General features: G+C 43.1%; 1 protein-coding gene and 1 non-coding gene across 2 annotated transcripts in view; both read left to right on the top strand.

Moving 5' to 3' along the window:
- The window catches only part of HTR7 (5-hydroxytryptamine receptor 7), a 73714-nt gene that overhangs the window by 33041 nt on the left and 20675 nt on the right, over positions 1-19998 (top strand). The gene's annotated exons all lie outside the window — the stretch shown is intronic.
- On the top strand, positions 693-830 carry LOC114810991. The gene has a single exon (XR_003758676.1). It is a non-coding gene; the product is annotated as a small nucleolar RNA SNORA7 (small nucleolar RNA).

Genomic DNA, 19998 nt, shown 5'->3' with positions numbered 1-19998 from the left:
AGCTGCAGGGTGAAACCAGAACTGGAACCCTGGTGTCCTGATTCCCAGAGCCTTGCTCTTCCATAGAACCAACAGGAAGATTTGGAAAACAATATGGACAATTTTGTAGACCTCCACCAATAGCATGTGAAAGTTTGACACTGTTTTATGGAGTTCATTCTCCCATATTGCTAACTTTTTTGAGGTTCTCTTATTGACAGCAGAGGTCCCAAGCTTTCTGAAAATAGAAAGGGTTAGTCATAGGAGGCGCTGGCAAAAATATAGTTTTGATAAAGATCCAAATGTTCTTTTCCAAAGTACATTTTTCAAACTACACTCTATGATGTCATTTTTTAGCTTTAAGTGGCAAGATTTATGATCGAAAACTTGCAGATTTCTTTACTGCAAAGTTATTAAATTAACTTTAGCTAGACTAATGTCATAATTCTTTAATCAAATAAATCTGCTCTAAAGTTCCAGTGAAGCCATCTAGCAGTAGAATGCCTGCGGACCTCGGTGGTCCTGAGTTGTTGAGGGGGGCATCTCTGGTGGCCTGTGAAGGGAAAGGCAGTTGGCCTGTGTGTTTCTCCACTTTTTCCCAACTCAGGGATTCATTCAATCACCAGTGGTATTTATTGAGCACTTACTGTGTTCAGAGCACTGTCCTAGGTGTTTGGGAAAGTATAGAATAATTGAGTTGGTAGACATGTTCCCCCCTCTCAGGGTCACACCTAGAGAGTTCCCAGTACTCTACCAGTCTTGACTACTGGAGGGAGAGTCAAGCAGAGGCCTACCCATTCCACTCCTAGCTTGGGCAGTGAATAGTGAGTGGAAGGCCATCTGCTACAAGTCAAAACTCACCTGTGCTGGGCAGCACAGTGACAAGGGTGGAGACTAAGGTTTATTGCGGGAAAGGAGGCAGTGGCAAACCACTTCTGTATTTTTACCAACTAAGCTATATGAATACACTACCAGAACGATTGCAGAGGTGAAAAGTTCTGGGAGAGATGTGTCCATGACGTTGCTAAGGGTCAGAGACGAGTAGATAGCCTAAGACGAGGGTGGATGCTGTTCCTATGAAAATTAGTAAATAGGTGGACACCGTTCCTTTGAAAATTAGGGGTAAATGGTTGGATGTTGTTCCTATGACAGTGGGGGTAAATAGGTGGACCCTCATCCTATGAAAACTGGAAAAATGGGTGGACCTTGTTGCTGTGAAAACTGGGCGTCAATGGGTGGTCTCGAGGAGGCAGTCCTCTGGCAGAATCCTGTCCTGCCTCATCCCCTAGCCCTGCTCCCACTTCACTAGCAATGCCAAAATGGAGTCTTAGTAGACTTGAGAATAGGACTATCCCTTTTGTGAAGCCACCCCTGAAGTGTTCAGTCTTGGGGAATTTTCCAAACATGAGGGTCTCTATCCAAACAGTTACATAGCTTCTTGTACTGTCATCATCACTTCCTGGCTGGATTACTACAACACTCCCATTACTGGTCTCTTTGTCTTCCATCAATCAATTGATTTATTGAACATTTACCCTGTGCAGAGCACTGTACTAAACACTTAGGAGAGTATGCTGTAATAGAATTGGTACACATGTTCTCTGCCCACAACAAGCTTCATTCATTCATTCAATCGTATTTATTAAGTGCTTCCTGTGTGAAGAGCAACTGTACTAAGCACCTGGGAACGTACAATACAACAATAAAGAGTGATAATCTCTGCCCACAACGAGCTCACAGTTTAGAGGGAGGGAGACAGGCATCAATACAAATAAAAAACATCAATTCAAATTAATAAAATTTCAGCCTATTCTATCCCATCCATTCACATCCTCTACCTTCTAATTAAATGCCTTTGGAATGCTTCACTCCCCTCAAAAAATCCCATTTCCCTCAACATTAAACACAGACTCAGGAATATTGGTTTTAAAGCTCTTCTTCAAAGGTCTCCTTCTTGGCCACTTACATTATTGAAAAAATGAAAACTAACGGGTGATCTCCTAAAATCCCCCCTGCTTATCTTCAGTCCCTCCCTCCTCCTGCCCCTTCTTCAACTCTCCCATCTTTCCCAGCAGTATCTCAAGAGGAGATCTCCTGCCTTCTCTCAAATTCCAGCCCTCCTCCTGCACATCCGACCCCATTCCTTTGTACCTGGTCAAAGTACTTACCCCCTCCCTTCTTCCCTCCTGACATCTTCAACTGTTTGCTCTCCAGTGGCTTCTTTTCCACTGTTTTCAAACAACCCTATGTCTCTCCTATCCTAAACAATTCCTCCCTTGACCCCACGGCTCCCTCCAGGTATCACCCCATCTCCCTCCTAGCATTCTACTAACTCCTTGAATGAGTTGTCTACACCCACTGTCTGTAATTCCTCAGCTCCATTTTTCCATTTGAGAAGCAGTGTGGCTTGCTGGAAAGAGCTCGGGCTTGGGAGTCAGAGAACATGGGTTCTAATCTCTGCTCTGCCACTCCGCCAAAGTCTGCTGTGTGACCTTGGGCAAGCCACTTAAATTATCTGTGCCTCAGTTACCTCATCTGTAAAATGGGGAACCTCACATGGGACAACCTGATTACCTTGTATCTACCCCAGTGCTTAGAACAGAACACTTAGTAAATGCTTAACCACTATCATTATTATTATCATTATTATTATTCTCTTCCTGACCCCTTCCAGTCTCGCTTCTGTCTCCTCCACAGAAACCTCCCTTTCAAAGGCCCAAGTGATCTCATTTTTGCCAAATCCAATGGCCTCTTCTCCATTCTAATCCTCCTTGACCTCTCAGCTGCCTTGCACACTGTCATTCATTCATTCATTCAATAGTATTTATTGAGCACTTACTATGTGCAGCGCACTGAACTAAGCGCTTGGAATGTACAATTCGGCAACAGATACAATCCCTGCCCAATGGTTTGTCTAATGTACTTTCCAAGTGCTTAGTACAGTGTCGTCTCAAAGTTAATATGTCCAAAACATAACTCCTTACCTTCCCAACCAAACCCTATTCTCCCCAGAATTTTCCTGTCACTGTAGACAGCACCACCGTTCTTCCTGTCTCACAAGCCTGTAACCTTGGCGTTATCCTCGGCTCATTTCTCTCATTCAACCCACATATTCAATCTGTCACTAAATCCTGTTGGGTCAACCTTCACAACATTGCTAGAAGCTGCCCTTTCCTCTCCTTCCAAACTGCTACCATTTTATTCTAAACACTTATCTATCCCTTTTGGATTACTCTATCAGCCTCCTCTCTGACCTGCCTACTTATCTACTTCATTACTTACTTTTGGTTTTAAATGGGCCTCATTCTTTTTTTCTACTGTATATTTGACCACTCATAACTGCTTGGACCCACCATTAAATTGGAATCCCCTCGAAGGCAGGGTGTGTATCCTTTATGACTATTGCATGTTCCCAAGTGCCTAATGTAGTGTCTGTGATCATTCATTCATTCATTCATTCATTCATTCATTCGTATTTATGGAGCGCTTACTGTGTAGAGCACTGTACTAAGCGCTTGGAGAGTACAATTCAGCAACAAATAGAGACAATCCCTACCCAACAACAGGCTCACAGTCTAGAAGGGGGGAGACAGACAACAAAACAAGTAGACAGGCATCAATAGCATCAATATAAATAAATGGAATTATAGAGTTATACATGTCATTAATAAATAGAATAATAAATATGTACATATATACACAAGTACTGCGGAACGGGGAAGGGGATAGAGCAGAGGGAGGGAGTTGGGGCAATGGGGAGGGGAGGAGGAGCAGAGAAAAAAGGGGGCTCAGTCTGGGAATAATGCCTCAGGTCACAAGAGTAACTACAGCTAAGGAGAAAGCAGGATTTAAGCAAGAACTGTTCTGTGTGCCTACCTACTTGGAGAACAATAAGTAGGTCTTAAATGACTGCAGCGCAAGAAAGAGAAATAGTCTCCAGAGGGAAGAAAAACAAACAGGTGCTCAGTTCAAATTTTTAAACCTATGAGCTAGAAAGAGGAAGGAAAAACACCTTTCATCTAGGTTTCCTTTTATCCCCACCCCCCAGATTCTAAGTGCTTCTTCTGAACTTGTGTGTGACCTTGAGTAAGTCACTTAACTTCTGCTATGTTGTATTCATTCAGTCATTCAGTCATATTTTTGAGCACTTACTGTGTGCAGAGGTTTGTATTAAGCACTTGCAAAGTACAATTCAGCAATAAAGAGAGACAATCCCTGCCCACAACAGGCTTACAATCTAGAGGGGGGAGACAGACATGCTTAGTACAGTGCTCTGCACACAGTAAGTGCTCAATACATACGATAAGAACTGCAGTAAGTTACATGCAGAATAAATCTGTGCCATGAATCATGTACAGCTCACCTGATAACTTGACAAGTGGATTTTGAAAGGGAGTACAATTTCTAATGCCTGTCCTTTAAAGGCAACCACCATTCAGAGTTTGTACTGCCTATTCCCTGACAATGATATTCTTACTTTTTACTACTTTTTTTTTTTTTAAGAAAAGAGAATTCAGCTTCATTCCCCTTTCTTGGCAGCTGAGGGGACAGTTTCACATCCTCTAGCCCCTTTGCCGTAAGAGCCCCAAAGCAGAGAGACCAGATGGGAGATCCAGGAGACCTTAGTCCCTCTGACATCATTCCCTTGAAAAGGACAGAGTGCTTTCTGTTTTATTTCCCTTCCACAGAGACCTATGCACTAGACCTATCAAGTAAAATAAATCAACACACGATTCCATGACTCAAAGAAATCCTTTCTGGCAGCAATATATGCTGTAAGAGTATGGTTAGGGGAAACGTTTTATCTCTGCTAAGACTTCTGAATTTTTGGGTGTACAACCTATTTGCAGAAGAGCTCAAAATTCTTTGAAAAGCAATTAAAGCATTATTTGGAAAAAAATTGGCAGATTCAGGCCACATGCATTTTTATAAGCAATTGCCTATAGCTAACTGCAAAGACTACAGTTAGTAGCTATTACTGATATGTGGTAAAACTTTGGTAGCATATTGAGGGACTACTTTGCTGCTATGGAGCAAATAGGGTTAGTCCCAGGTGGTTCTTTATCAAGAAATAGACATTTTAATCTTAATTAAGGCATTCTTTGATTAAAAACCATTTCTTAGGATGGTCTGTCAAAAGCATTAAATTTATTATCTTCCCAATTGCACTGGCCAGGATTATTTTCCCAGTTGGATCAGCATATGTCTCAGTTGTGCACAAATATTTTTTCAAGTCAATGAAGGTTTCGCAGTTAAGAGCACAAAGAACCTCCCTGTTGCAGTCAGTTATTGCCAATAAAGGCTTTCTTCCTTCATTTCTCTTTTCTTCCTCCACCTGTCCTCATGACCCCATCCCCGCTTGCCCTCCCCTGCCTCTCTTTAAACTTGTTTGCCTGTACTTGCGGGTCTGGGGAGACTTTGTCTCCTTGGGCTCTCTGACCCCTATCACACCCCTGTCCTTGCAGCTTTGGGGTGACCTCGTCTCCGCAGGCTTTCTGAGCCCCATCACACCCTTGTCTTGCATCTCTGGGGTGACCTCATCTCCATAGGCTTTCTGACCCTCATCACACCCTGTAATAATGGCATTTGTTAAGCGCTTACTATGTGCAAAGCACTGTTCTAAGTGCTGGGGTTCATACAAGGTAATCAGGTTGTCCCACGTGGGGCTCACAGTCTTAATCCCCATTTGACAGATGAGGGAAGTGAGGCACAGAAAAGTTAAGTGACTTGCCCAAAGTCACAAAGCTGATCAGTGGCGGAGCTGGGATTAGAACCTCTGACTCCCAAGCCCGGGCTCTTTCCACTAAGCCACGCTGCTTCTCCACCCTGTCTTACAGCTCTGGGCTGACCTCATCATCTCAGATTCTCTGACCCCCATCACATCTCTGTCTTGAAGCTCTGGGGTGATCTGGTCTCCTTGGGCTCTCTGACCTCCATTGCATCCCTCTCCTTTCAGCTTGTGCTCTCTGACCATGATCACATTCCTATCCTTGCAGCTCAGAGAGCCCCATCGCACCTCTGTCCTACAGCTTTGGGTGCCCTTATGTCAGGCTCTCTGAACCCCACCTGCCTTTGCAGGTCTAGGGTGACCTTCCCACCTCAGGCTCTCTGACCCTGATCATACCCCTCATAGGGTGACATCTTCTCAAGCTCTCTAGCCCCCATTGTACCCTGTCCTTGCAGTTCTGGAGTGACCTCCTGTCCTCAGATCCTCTGACACACATTGCATAGGGTTACCTCATCTCCTCGGGGTCTCTGACACCCAACCCACTTCACCATTATGCCCGCTGCCCTGGGGCTCTAGGGAGCAGGAGCAGCGATGATAAGATCTGAAGTAGAAAGGCAGGTTCAGAACTTCCGAGCAGTCAGCCAATGGTATTTACTGAGCACTTACTGTGTGCAAAGCACAGTACTAAGCACTTGGGAGAGTACAGCATAACAGAGTTGGTAGACATGTTCCCTGTCCACCTTCAGTTGGAGGGTTTTACAATGTTGGTATTTGTTAAGCGCTTACTATGTGCAGAGCACTGTTCTAAGCACTGGAGTAGATACAGGGTCATCAGGTTGTCCTACATGAGGCTCACAATCTAAATGCCCATTTTACAGATGAGGTAACTGAGGCACAGAGAAGTTAAGTGACTCACCCACAGTCACACAGCTGACAAGTGGCAGAGGCGGGATTTGAACCCATGATCTCCTACTCCCAAGCCTGTGCTCTTTCCACTGAGCCATGCTGCTTCTCTAGCTGGGCATTAGTGCTCAGGAGTGGGTTGTGTTGGGACAAGTTTACCAAAAATGGCGAGGAGTGGGAGTAGGGTGAGTAACGTTTTTAAAAAATGTCATTCTCTGATCTAGTTGAGTACAGTAGGAGCAGACTAGTGAATATGTCCATCTGATGGATACCTAATGAAGACATCAGTGGAAAGTTCAAACAGAAGGAAAAGCTGATTAATTCCAACTGTGCTGGGAACTAATGAAAACTGTAGTAAAACTATAATTGGGGCACTCGAGCCATTCATCCTGGGCGGAGGGGGGATGACGCACCCGCTTGTGAACCCTGCTCATTGTGGGCACGAATGTGTCCGTCTATTTTTGTATTATTCTCTCCCAAGTGCTTAGTATAGTGCTTTGTGCACAGTAGGCACTCAATAAATACGATTGAATGAATGAATGAATGAACCATGGGGGAAGGTGGCAGAGCTGGAAAGAAGGCAGAGGAGCTATTTTCCTGGTCTCCCCTCCTCCCTTTCCATTTCCTGCAGCTGCTGGGGCAAAATTGCCACATCAGCTTTAGCTAGCTCCTCCCAAGAGGCTGTGGAGGCTATGGGAAAGATTTAATACTGCATTCCTCTTCACCCTCCTACATCAGGCTGCTCCTATTCTTAATCAATCAGCTGTATTTATTGAGTGCTTTGTGCAGAACATATAACGTTTGGGAGAGTACGATTGATTTAATAATGTTATAATAATAATGTTGGTATTTATTAAACGCTTACTATGTGCCGAGCACTGTTCTAAGCGCTGGGGGAGATACAGGGTCATCAGGTTGTCCCACGTGAGGCTCACAGTTAATCCCCATTTTACAGATGAGGTAACTGAGGCACAGAAAAGTTAAGTGACTTGCCCACAGTCACACAGCTGACAAGTGGCAGAGCCGGGAGTCGAACTCATGACCTCTGACTCCGAAGCCCAGGCTCTTTCCACTGAGCCACGCTATCCTTTCGTATTTATTGAGCGCTTACTGTCTCCCTGGTTTAGACTGTTAGCCCATCATTAGGCAGGAGTAGTCTCTATCTGTTGCTGAATTGTACATTCCAAGCGCATGGTACAGTGCTCTACACATAGTAGGCACTCAATAAATACTATTGAATAAATGAATGAATACAGAGCACTGTACTAAACGCCTGGAAAGTACAATTTGGCCACAGATAGCGACAATCCCTACTCTACGATGAGCTCATAGTCTAGAAGTGAGAAGAGCTAGTACACATGTTTCCTGCCCATACCGAGTTTACAATCTAGAGGGGGAGAAAGACATTAACATGAATCATTTATAATATATAATTTAGAGATATGGACATAAGGGCTGAGGGGTTGGGGATGGGATGAATATCAAATGTTTGAAGGTCACAGATTGAAGTGCACAGATGATGCAGAAGAGAAAGTGAGCCAAGGAATAGAGGGCTTAATCAGGAAAGGCTTCTTGGAGATGTGACTCTTCTTCCTCCTCAAATCTAACAGATTCAATTCTATCTTAATTCTGATTATGATGATGATATTTGTAAGCACTTACTGTGTCCCAAGCACTGTACCAAACACTGAGGCAGTTCTAAAATAATCCAGGTACAACTGAGTTCCTATCCCAGATGGGGTGCAGAGGTTAGGGGGGAGGGAGTGCAAATATTGAATCCCCATTTAAAGTTGAGGAAGTTGAGGCACAGAGAAGTGAATTGTCTTGCCCAAGATCACACAACAAACCAGTGGCAGAACCAGGATTAGAATCCAGGTCCTCTGACTCCCAGGGCCATGCTCTTTCCAATAGGCCATACATGCTGTTTCTATTCCTTTTGGGTCTCTTGGATGCCTTCAACATCCTGGTCCACTTTAACTCACCATGGTATTTCTGACAAAATTCTTTTCTGATTCTCTTTTGTTATATCTTTCTGTGAATTGATCAATCGGTGGTATTTATTGAGCGCTTACTACGTGCAGAGTACTGTACTAAACGCTTTGGAGAGTAAACTGCAGCAGAATTAGCAGACACATTCCCTGCCCACAACACGCTTACGGTCTAAAGGAACTGTGAATTGTGAACCATGATCCTCTCTGGCCAATCTTTCTCAGTCTCAGTAACTCTTCTTTTGCCTCCCACCCTCTGTTTGTGGATGTCCCTTAAACAGCATGACCTAGTGGCAAGAACACGGGCTTGGGAATCAGAGGTCGTGGGTTCTAATGCCGCCTCCGCCACTTGTCTGCTGTGTGACCTTGGGCAAGTCACTTAGCTTGTCCATACTTCAGTTACCTCATCTGTAAAATGGGGATTGAGACTTTGAGCCCCACAGGAGACAACCTGATCACCTTGCATCCACCCCAGCGCTTAGAACAAGTGCTTGGCACATAGTAAGTGCTTAACAAATACTATCATTATTAGGGAAACTCATCCACTCTCCCAGTTTCTACTACTGTAGTGGTCACTGTGTCCATGGGTGTGACTTGTGGACTTTGAGCCCTAAGGAGCTTGAAATTCCCCTCCCATAGCTACAGTACCCTACTGAGTTTTGCTTTTATCTTTATGTTGTCTTAGTGTTTTGTTTCATCTCTCCTTACGTGTCTGGCACTAGGCCTCTCTCTCCCTTTTTATTTTTAGATTCTGAGCCCCCTGAAGGACAGGGACTTTGTCTAATTCCCATCAGCATATTATTTTCAAGGACTTACTACAGTGTTCTGCACCCAGTAAACACTTAATAGATAGTATTACTTCCACTATTACTCGTTCATTCATTCAATTTTTTTTTTGAGCGTGCAGAGCACTGTACTAAGCACTTGGGACTGTATGATATAACTATAAGCAGGCACATTCTCTTCCCACAGTGAACTTCCAATCTAGAGGGGGAGACAGACATTAATATAAATGAATAAAATTATAGTTATGTACATAAGTGCTTTGGGGCTGGGAGGGGGGATGAATACAGGAAGAAAGTCAGGGCAGTGAAGAAGGGAATGGGAGAAGAGGACACAGATCACTTCCAAATCTCTTCCATTCCACTAAACACTTAAGTTACAACCACCACAGGAGCTCTTATGAACAAATCTTATTTACTCTAACCTGTAATTTTTTGAAGCATCTATTTACTCAACTAAGCACTTGTGCGTTTATGTACATATTTATAATTGTATTTCTTGATATTAATAATGTGAATATATCTATAATTCTATTTATTCATATTGATGCTATTGATGCCTGTTTACTTGTTTTGTTGCCTGTCTCCCCCCTTCTAGACTTTGAGCCCGTTGTGGGCAGGGATTGTTGCTGAATTGTTCTTTCCAATCACTTAGTACAGCGCTCTGCACACAGTAAATGCTCAATAAATATGACTGAATGAATGAAGGAACTAGTCTATAAGGTCTTCGAGGGCAGAAATCATGTTTCCTAAGACCTTTGAACTCTCCCAAGTTCTTAATGCAGTGCTCTGCCTCAGAGGCATTTAAGTGTGCTATTATGCTTTGGGTATGCCTGGCTATCAGAAGGGGTCACAGGAGTGCTACTCTCAGCTGAAGTTTCTCTTAACTTTTTCTGACACTACTCTTCTCACAGTTGGAGCTTTTGAGATTCTCCTGGCCATCTTTCAGTTGGTAGGCACAGAGGGCAAAATTTGGGACTCCCATGCAGCACGGATCATCCCATTACTTTTTGCTCTCCTGGCAAAAGTCTCCAACTAATGAATGTACAGTAGGTCAGTGCCTAGTGGATGTCTCCCATTCCACCTCTCCCTGTCATTCTGCCCTGCCTCTGTAAATGGATCATTCCTATCAGGGTTTCCGCTGACCCTCTAAAGTAAATATTCCAGCTGGATCCTCGTAATCAAAATCAAGGGGCGGGATGAGGAAATGATCTGGATAATCCAGGTAAGACTTTACAGCCTCATTTCTTTTAAGGTAGGTGTTTCCCTGTGATTTTCCAGGGAATTCGTTCAATCTTAGTTTGTGGAGGTGTGGGCATTTTGAGTCAGGAGTGAAACAATCACTGAAACCCAGCTTCTGAACAAGATTAGGACAATTCATCACTTGGACAGCAGTGAACTCTAGACTTTTCATGAAATTTGGACAAATTGGAAGTTGCTTCTTGGGGGTGTTCAAAAGTCCTTAGGAATTATTTTCTGGAATGGCAGAGCCATGGGCACAGATATGCCAAGGTACAAACATTCCCTGATCCCTTTAAACTACTAATCTTTGGCACAAGCACTGTATAGAACATAACACTTTTTAGTCGGTTTTACAGCAGGGTTCTTTGAGCAGATGATTTCGATCAATCAATAGTATTTATTGAGCTCTCACTCTGTGCCGAGCACTGTGCTAGGTCCTTGGGAGAATAGAATAGAGTTGGTAGTATTGGTACCAACTTTGAGCCCTGCCCTCAAGGAGGACCTAGAGGAGGTTTTAAGACCCCTTGTTATATTCTGGATGTTCTGTTGGGTTGAGCCAAAGTGGAATCAGTCGAACTACCATATTTACTGAGCACTTTTTATGTGCAGAGCACTGTATTAAGTGTTTTAGTAGACATGTTCCCTGCCCACAAGGAGCTTACAGTCAAGATGAAATCCAGCCTTTGAGAATGATTTTGGGTTGGAAGTTGGGGCAGAGCTTGTCTACTATTGCACTGTTAAAGTGTCTGGCACATGTGCTTAGTACAGTTCTCTGCCCAGAGTAAGTGCTCAGTTAATATCACTGACTGATTTGTGGTTGTCTCTGATGGCTTCAGGAACCAATCAATCAGTTGTAATTATGGAGAACTTACTATATGCACAGCAATGTACTAAGCACTTGGGATAAAATACAACAGAATTAGCAGACACATTCCCAGCCCATGATGAGCTTACAGTCTAGAGGAATGGCAGTTTCACCCTGGACATCTTCCTAAACTGCCCCAGATTTAAAAAGAGGGCCTCTGCTATCCTCAAGGAATGTCATTCGGTCTTAACGGTACTTTTACTGAGTAATGATAATAATAATGATGGTATTTGTTGAGCGCTTACTATGTGCCAAGCACTGTTCTAAACACTGAAGTAGGTACGAAGTAATCAGGTTGTCCCATGTGGGGCTCATTCTCAGTCCCCATTTTACAGATGAGGTAACTGAGGCCCAGAGAAATTAAGTGACTTACCCAAGATCACACAGCAGACAGGTGGCAGAGGTGGGATTAGAACCCACGATCTCTGACTCCCAAGCCCGGGCTGTTGCCATTAGGCCAAGCTGCTTCTCTGTGCCTACTGTGTACAAAGAAACAAACTAAACATTTCACAGATGCAGCCTTGAACCAGCCTACAGATAGTCAACTAATAATAATAATGTTGGTATTTGTTAAATGCTTACTATGTGCAGAGCACTGTTCTAAGAGCTGGAGGAGATGCAGGGTAATCAGGTTGTCCCACGTGAGGCTCACAGTTAATCCCCATTTTACAGATGAGGTAACTGAGACACAGAGAAGTTAAGTGACTTGCCCACAGTCACACAGCTGACAAGTGGCAGAGCCGGCAGTCGAACCCATGACCTCTGACTCCGAAGCCCAAGCTCCTTCCACTGAGCCACGCTGCTTCTCTTATTGTCTGCCTTACTAAATGCTTGGGAGATGCAGCCTTGAGCAAGGCTACAAGCAACCAATCAATTGTATTTATTGAGTTCTTACTGTGTGCAGAGCTCGGGAGAGTGCAATATACAATAACGGATACATTCACTGCCCACAACGACCTTACAGTCTAGAGGGGCAGAAAGACATTAATATAAATAAATAAATAAATGAATAAATACATACATACATAAATACATAAATAAATAAAAGATATGTACATCAGTGGTGTGGGGCTTGGAGGGGGGAATGAATAAAGGGAGCTAGTCAGGGTGACACAGAGGAGAATTAAAGAAAAGGAATAGAGGGCTAGTCAGGAAAGGCCTCTTGGAGGAGATGTGCCTTCAATAAGGCTTTGAAGTGGGGGAGAGTAATTGTCCGTCGGATATGAAGAGGGAGGATGCTCCAGGCCAGAGGCAGGGCGTGGGCGAGAGGTTGGTGGTGAGATAGATAAGCTTGAGGTACAGTGAGTAGGTTGGCAGTTGAGGAGCAAAATATGTGGGTTGGGTTTTACTAGGAGAGTAGTGAGGTGAGGTAGGAGGGGGCAAGTTGTTTGAGTGCCTTTAAAGCCAATGGTAAGGAATTTCTGTTTGATGCAGAGGTGAATGGGCAACCACTGGAGTTTCTTGAGGAAAGGGGAAAAAATGGCCTGAACATTTTCGTAGAAAAATGACCTGGACAGCAAAGTGAACTATGGACTGGAGTGCAGAGAGACAGGAAGCAGGGAGGTCAAAAATGAGGCTGATACAATAATCAAGGCGGGATAGGATAAATGCTTGGATTAACACAGTAGCAGTTTGGATGGAGAGGAAAGGGTGGATTTTAGCCATGTTGTGAAGGTGGAACTGGCAAAATTTAGTGATAGATTGAATATGTGGATTGACTTCAATAGTATTTAAGGAGTGCTTACTATGTGCAGAGCACTGTACTAAGCACTTGGAATGTATAAATCGGCAACAGATAGAGACAGTCCCTGCCCTTTGACGGGCTTACGGTCTAATTGGGGGAGACAGGCAGACAAGAACAATGGCAATAAATAGAGTCAAGGGGAAGATCATCTCATGAAAACAATGGCAAATAAATAGAATCAAGGTGATGTACATCTCATTAAACAAAATAAATAGGGTGATGATCGGAGTCAAGGATAATGCCAAGGTTATGAGCTTGTGAGACAGAAAGGGTGATGATGTCATCTACAGTGATTTGAAAGTCAAAGTCAAGGTTTGGGTGGGGAGATAAGGATGCAGGCATTCAATTACTATCTGCCTTCCCTCTGTTCCCCAAAACTACTTCAAAAGACCAACTGGGTATTTAATGTGACTGCGAAGAGATGAATTTTACTTTTTTCTTTTTTTCTGGTATTTGTTAAGTGCTTACTTTGTGCCAGTCACTATACTAAGTGGTATATATATATATATATATATATGTATATATATATATATGAATGGAATAAGCAAAGCAGCAAAGTAGAAGCCTAGTGGATACAGCACAGGCCTAGGAGTCAGAAGGACCTTGGTACTTTGGGCACGTCACTTCACTTCTCTGGGTCTCAGTTACCTTATCTGTAAAATGGGGATTAAGATTGTGAGCCCCATGCGGGACAGGGACTGTCTCCAGTCCTAAGTGCCTGGCACAAGGTAAGCATTTAACAAATACCACAGTTATTTTTGATTATATACAAGCTAGTCAAGTTGGTCACAGTCCATGTCCCTCGTGTGGCTCACAATCTTAATCCCCATTTTACTGATGAGATAGGCACAGAGAAGTTAAGTGACTTGCCCAAGGTCACACAGCAAACAGCTTCCAGGCCTGTCCTCTATCCAGTAACCATGCTGCTTCAACTTTGCTGCACTGTCTATTCCATTCTTTATATCTTTTTCCCATAACCTGTTTATAAATTAAAGCACATAGAAATACTAACCTAATACTAACCTAAAGCAATTGTTAAACATCTGCTATGTGCAAAGCATTGTACCAGTTTCTAGGACTAGGTACATAGATGAAAATTAGACAAAGCCCCTAGCCCTGAAGAGGTGCACAATCTAAGATTGAGCCAGGGCGGATTGGTGACACTCAACGATAGATGAAACAACAAAAATCAGGAAAAGTCATGAACATAAAAGACTGAATAGCTGGAGAAAATTGATCACTTGGGCTTTCATATGCTAAGAACTTATACTTTTTCTGTCTCAACTGACAAGATGGTCAACTCGCAGATCATTTTAGAATTCATGTGTATTGGTTTTTATTGCACAGGGCTTATTTGAGCAATAAGGTCTGAATGAGGTTCTATAGCTAGTAGCAGTGAGAGGTACAGACTGAAGAATTCCCTTCCTATTACACTGTCTACAAGACTCTTGTGATAGAAATATGCTCAGTCTCTTGAGATAGCCCTTAAAAGACATAGTCTTTCTTGGATGATTGTGACCTGCTTCAGAAAAAATGGAGAAATAGTCCAAACCTCACCCTGAAATGACTAACCAAGATTTTATTTCCTTCCATCATCAGAGACCGACTCCTGCGGTGGAGGTTTAATAATTATGGTTTGAGTTAAGTGCTTACTATGTACCAGGTATCAGTTTGCCTCAGAAATGGTATTTCTTAGATTCTCATGTAGGTGTCTGCCTGTCAGGAAAAAAAAAAGGAATGAGAAGTGAAAAATGGTAAAATGGAAGCTCTCAGAAATCTACATAATCCTAAAATGAAATGAATTGCCGGCATAATGTACAGAGTTACAGCAGTTAAGCATGATCCACTGGCAGAATAACTACAGTATTATATTATAGTACTAAATCAATTCAGTACAATGCTCATTATCTTAATGCAAATTACTAGAGGTGTTTTTTTTGGGGGGGAAGAAAATCAACATTAAAACCAGCTTGGGAAAAATACAAACAGCTGTCCTAATTTACATTCAGTAGGTGAAAGCAAATTGCAGATAACACTTTCACTAATGACCCAAAATAGTTAAGAATCAATATGCTTAATTTCCTTCTTTGGAATTCTTTTAGCATACTTAATATTTTAAACATGAAGCAGCTTTCTTCTATTCTTCAGTTATATCAGTAAGACATAATTGTTGTATTTGATCACTGGAAACAGTAGAGCAAAGAGAGGGCCCGAGTCTATTTCCAGAGGAAAAATAGAGCCTAGAATCCAGGTCTCCTGCCTTTAGCCTATTCTATCGATTCACTTGATATCACCTCAAATGTAGCCCATCTTGCATTCAGCCTCCCCAGAAACATCTCACCATGGCTGAGAAAACAGAATGACTCAAAACAAAAAATACAAATACTCTCAAGGAAAATATTACTCAGTTTGAAGTTTATATTTTTGATTATGGGGTAAAATATTCAAGGCAAATTTTTAAACTTTCACAGTAGGATCCACAGAATGACTTCAAAGTCTATCATCTTCATCAATACTTATGAAGAGACTGCATTGAGTGAAGCACTGTGCTGGGAGTCTACCGAGGAAAATTACTGTACTAGATGCTTGAGAACATACAATAAAAGATTAAAGACAGAGTCCCTTACCTCAAGGAATTTAATTAATCAATCAATAAATCATATTTATCAAACACTTACCATGTACAGAGCACTGTACTGAGCGCTTGGGAGAGTACAATAGAACAATGTAATGGACATTCCCTGCCCACAATAAGGTTACAGTACACAGTCTAATGGGCACAAATGGAATCATCCAGTAGAAAGAAAAATAAAAGCATAGTTCAGCTTGAAAAACAAAGTATGCATAAAATGAATAAATGAATATATCAGTTTATATATGTACATATAAATTAGTTTATTTATGACAGAGAGAATGTGACAGAGAGAGGGAGGTGGAGAGTTATCCTATCTTAAAGAAGACAGACCTCAAAGGGAAAGCCTCCTGGGGGGTTGACGCGTGACTCAATAGCCAGTATATACAAGAGTGGTAAGGGTAGCCGATGGGATGACATGACTGGGAAAGTGGGGATCAATTGGGCAGTACTACCAGAGAAAGACCAAGCAGCCGACTCCCATATGAAGGACAATGTTAGCTATAATTTCACCACTTTCACTGGTGAGAAAGTTAGAGTCGGGATATCATAAAACCCCCAAATGTTCAGATTCATTTTGGCTGTAAAAGCATGCCTGTCTCTGCTTCCTTTATGGAATCAAGGCACAGGAAGCATGTTGAGCCAGAAAGCATAAGGGACCAGGTGGGTGGAAGGCCCATGGGAGTGGCAGGAGGAGGGGAAGGGCAGGTCAAGACTAATGCTAGGCTCTGGGTGGGGCGTAGAGACAGGAAGGAGAGCCGGTTTGCAGATTGGACATGGAGGGGGGATGAGGAGACATTGCCCCCAGTTTAGACCCAGATGGAGCAGTGATCAGGGTTGACTCTGGAAGGGGTTCAGAGGATTTAGGGCCAAAAGTGCAAGCCCTGAACCATTATCAGAAACCAAGGAGCAGCCTCCAACAGCTTTATAACCGCAGAGCCATCGGTAATGGCCTGGAAGTCAGGAGCAACTGGTTTGGAAGCGGGGCTGTGATGGAGAAGGTGGGTACCTTCCTTCTCCTCCTTTCCCCATGTATTTGATGCAGCCCAGCACCAAAGGTGGGTTTTTTTATGGTATTTGTTAAGCATTTACTTTTGTACCCAGTCCTTTACTAAGCGCTGGGGGTAGATTCAAGGTAATCAGGTTGGACACAGTCCTTGTCCCACATGGGCCTCACAACTTCCATCCCCATTTTACAGATGAGGGAACTGAGGCACAGAGGAGTGAAATGACATCCAAAATCACACAGCAGACAAGTGGCAGAGCCAGTATTAGAACCCAGGTGCTTCTGATGCCCAGGCCCATTCTCTAACCACTAGACCACACTGCTTCTCTATCACACTGAGTTTGGGCAATATGCCTGGGTTGAGCTGCTGAGCTGAATTAATTTGCTAGAGAAACCACTGACTCTGATTGGGAAATATGAAAGTGTAGTGAAAAGGAAGTGGACAGGTATACTGACTTGATAGATAAAGCTTCATTCATTCATTCAGTCAGTCGTATTTATTGAGTGCCTTCTGTGTGCACAGCACTGTAGAGAAGCAGCTTGGCTTAGTGGAAAAAACCCGGGCTTGGGAGTCAGAAGTCATGGGTTCTAATCCTGGCTCTGCCACTTCTCAGTTGTGTGACTTTGGGCAAGTCACCTAACTTCTCTGTGCCTCAGTTAGCTCATCTGTAAAATGGGGATTAAGAGTGTGAGCCCCATGTGGGACTACCTGATTACCTTGTATCTACCGTAATACTTAGTATAGTGCTTGGCACATAGTAAGCACTTAAAAAAGACCATCATCATCACACTAAGTACTTGGGAAAGTACAATACTACAAGAAAAAGACACATTGCCTGCCCACAACCAACTTATAGTCTAGGGGGGTTTCTTTAGCAAAGAGGATGCTGAATCGCTGGAGTTATGTAATCGCAGTGATGGTTTGCTATGTTCACTTGGCCCTGTAACTAGAATATTTTCATTTGGATATATCCGATACCGCCCAGGAGGCAGGGTTGGGGTGGGAGGTTCTACCTACGCTTTTCAGTTATTCATTTTCTAAAGAAAAAAGTTTTCATCCCAGGGCTTGGATTTGGGATAAACAGGATTTGAAGAGCAGAATAGCTAGGAATAATTCTGTTCTCTTAGATTCCTCAGAAGTCGACAGCAAGGCGAAGCTGAAAGTTATGCCATTCAGAAAGACCAAATTGGTCCAAATTGCTTGAGTTCCAGAGGTTTGTATTTCGAGCTGGAAGGGTGGGGAAATCATCCAGAGGAAGCAGTGTGGTCTAGTGGAATTAATAATAATTATGTTATTTGTTAAGCGCCTACTATATGCCAAGCACTGTTCTATGCACTGAAATAGATACAAGGTAATCAGTTATCCCATGTGGGGCTCACACTCTTCATCCCCATTTTACAGATGAGGTAATTGAGGCTGAGAAGTTAAGTGGCTTCCCCAAGGTCACACAGCAGACAAGTGGCAGAGCCGGGATAAGAACCCACGTCCTCTGACTCCCAAGCCTGTGCTCTTTCCACCAAGCCACGCTGTTTCTCCCAGAGCATGAGACTGGCTCCACCATTTGCCTCCTGGATGACAATGGGCAATTCACTTGACTTCTCTGCACTTCAGCTTCCTCATTTGTTCTTCTTCCTACTTAAACTAAGAGCCCCATGTGGGACAGGGACTGCATCTGCTCTGGTTATCTAGTGTGTATCCCAGTGCTTAGCATATAATAAGTACTTAGCAAAAACCACAATAATGAACAATATTGAGGTATACATCATATAAGACAGACCACCACTCTCCCCTCCTCAAAGTCCTATTAAAATAACATCCTCCAAGAGGCCTTCCCGATTAATCCCTCATCTTCTCTATTCCCTCTCCCTTCCATGTCACCTATGCACTTGGATTTGTATCCTTTAAGCACTTGATATTCACCCCAGCGTCTTCCTCCCCAACACTTACGCACTTATATGTAATTTATGTTAATGTCTGTTTCTCTCTCTAGATTGTAAGCTCCTTATTTTTACCAACTCTGTTGAATTGTACTCTTCCAAGCATTTAGTACAGTACTCTGTATAGGGTGGCACGTTTTTCCCTAAGGCGTGTTATGTAGGCAGAATTCTTCAAGATGCCTCCAGGACAATCTGTTTCTTAGTTTGAATGGCAAGATCACCTGATCTGGTGAGCATGAGGAGGAGGGCAGGGAAAACAGAGAGGCTGGACTTTCCTTGAAGCTGGGGAAGAAGGAACGTAGGATGACAGTAGGATTTACCCCAAAACCGAAACGTGTATGGGTGAAGCTGGAGCTGATCTCCGTGGCAGAGGGGACCGTGTTTGGGCCGCTGCATCCCACAGTGGGGTCTCCGGGCTGGCTGTGGAGAGCTATTCCTCCTGAAGTCACTACTGCTGCTCTTTGGGGCTCCTCTAATAATAATAAGAATAATTGTGGTATTTGTTAAGCACTTACTTTGTGTCAGATACTGTATTAAGTGCTGGGGTGGATACAAGTGGAGGAGCCGGGATCAAAACCCAAGTCACTCTGACTCACAGGCCCATGCTCTATCCACTATGCCATGTCTAGACCGAAAGCCTGTTTTGGACAGTGTGTCTACCAACTCTGTTGGATTGTTCTCTCCAAGTGCTTAATATAGTGCTCTGCATACAGTAAGCCTCAATAAATACCATTGGTGATGATGATTATGTGGGAAGGGAGAAAAGGGAACCTGCTCAGCTGCTGTTATTGCTGTCTTAAATAAAAAAATAAATCCCCTGGCACTAGGAGTTCCCCCATTTGTGCCTATGATTGACCAGGGAGGAAAGTGGTTCTTTCATTTATTCATTCATTCAGTCATATTTATTGAGTGCTTTCTGTGTGTAAATCACTGTACTAAGTGCTTAGGAAAGTACAACAATAAATAGACATATTCCCTGTCCACAATAAGCTCACAGTCTAGAGGGAGAGACAGACATTAATATACATAAATAAATGAATAAATAAATTTCAGGTTTATAAATAAGTGCTGTGGGTCTGGGAAGGGGGATAAGGTGGTGGTGGGCTTTCTTTTTATTTAAAGATAAATAAAAAAGAAATCCCCTGGACCTGGGGCTCCCTGGTCCGTGGTTATGACTGGTTGGGGGAAAGT

The sequence above is a fragment of the Ornithorhynchus anatinus genome, chromosome 3 (assembly GCF_004115215.2).
Source record: "Ornithorhynchus anatinus isolate Pmale09 chromosome 3, mOrnAna1.pri.v4, whole genome shotgun sequence".
Classification (NCBI taxonomy): Eukaryota; Metazoa; Chordata; class Mammalia; order Monotremata; family Ornithorhynchidae; genus Ornithorhynchus; species Ornithorhynchus anatinus.
Note: the sequence above shows the minus strand (reverse complement) of the source record. Positions and strands in the feature narration are given on the sequence as shown.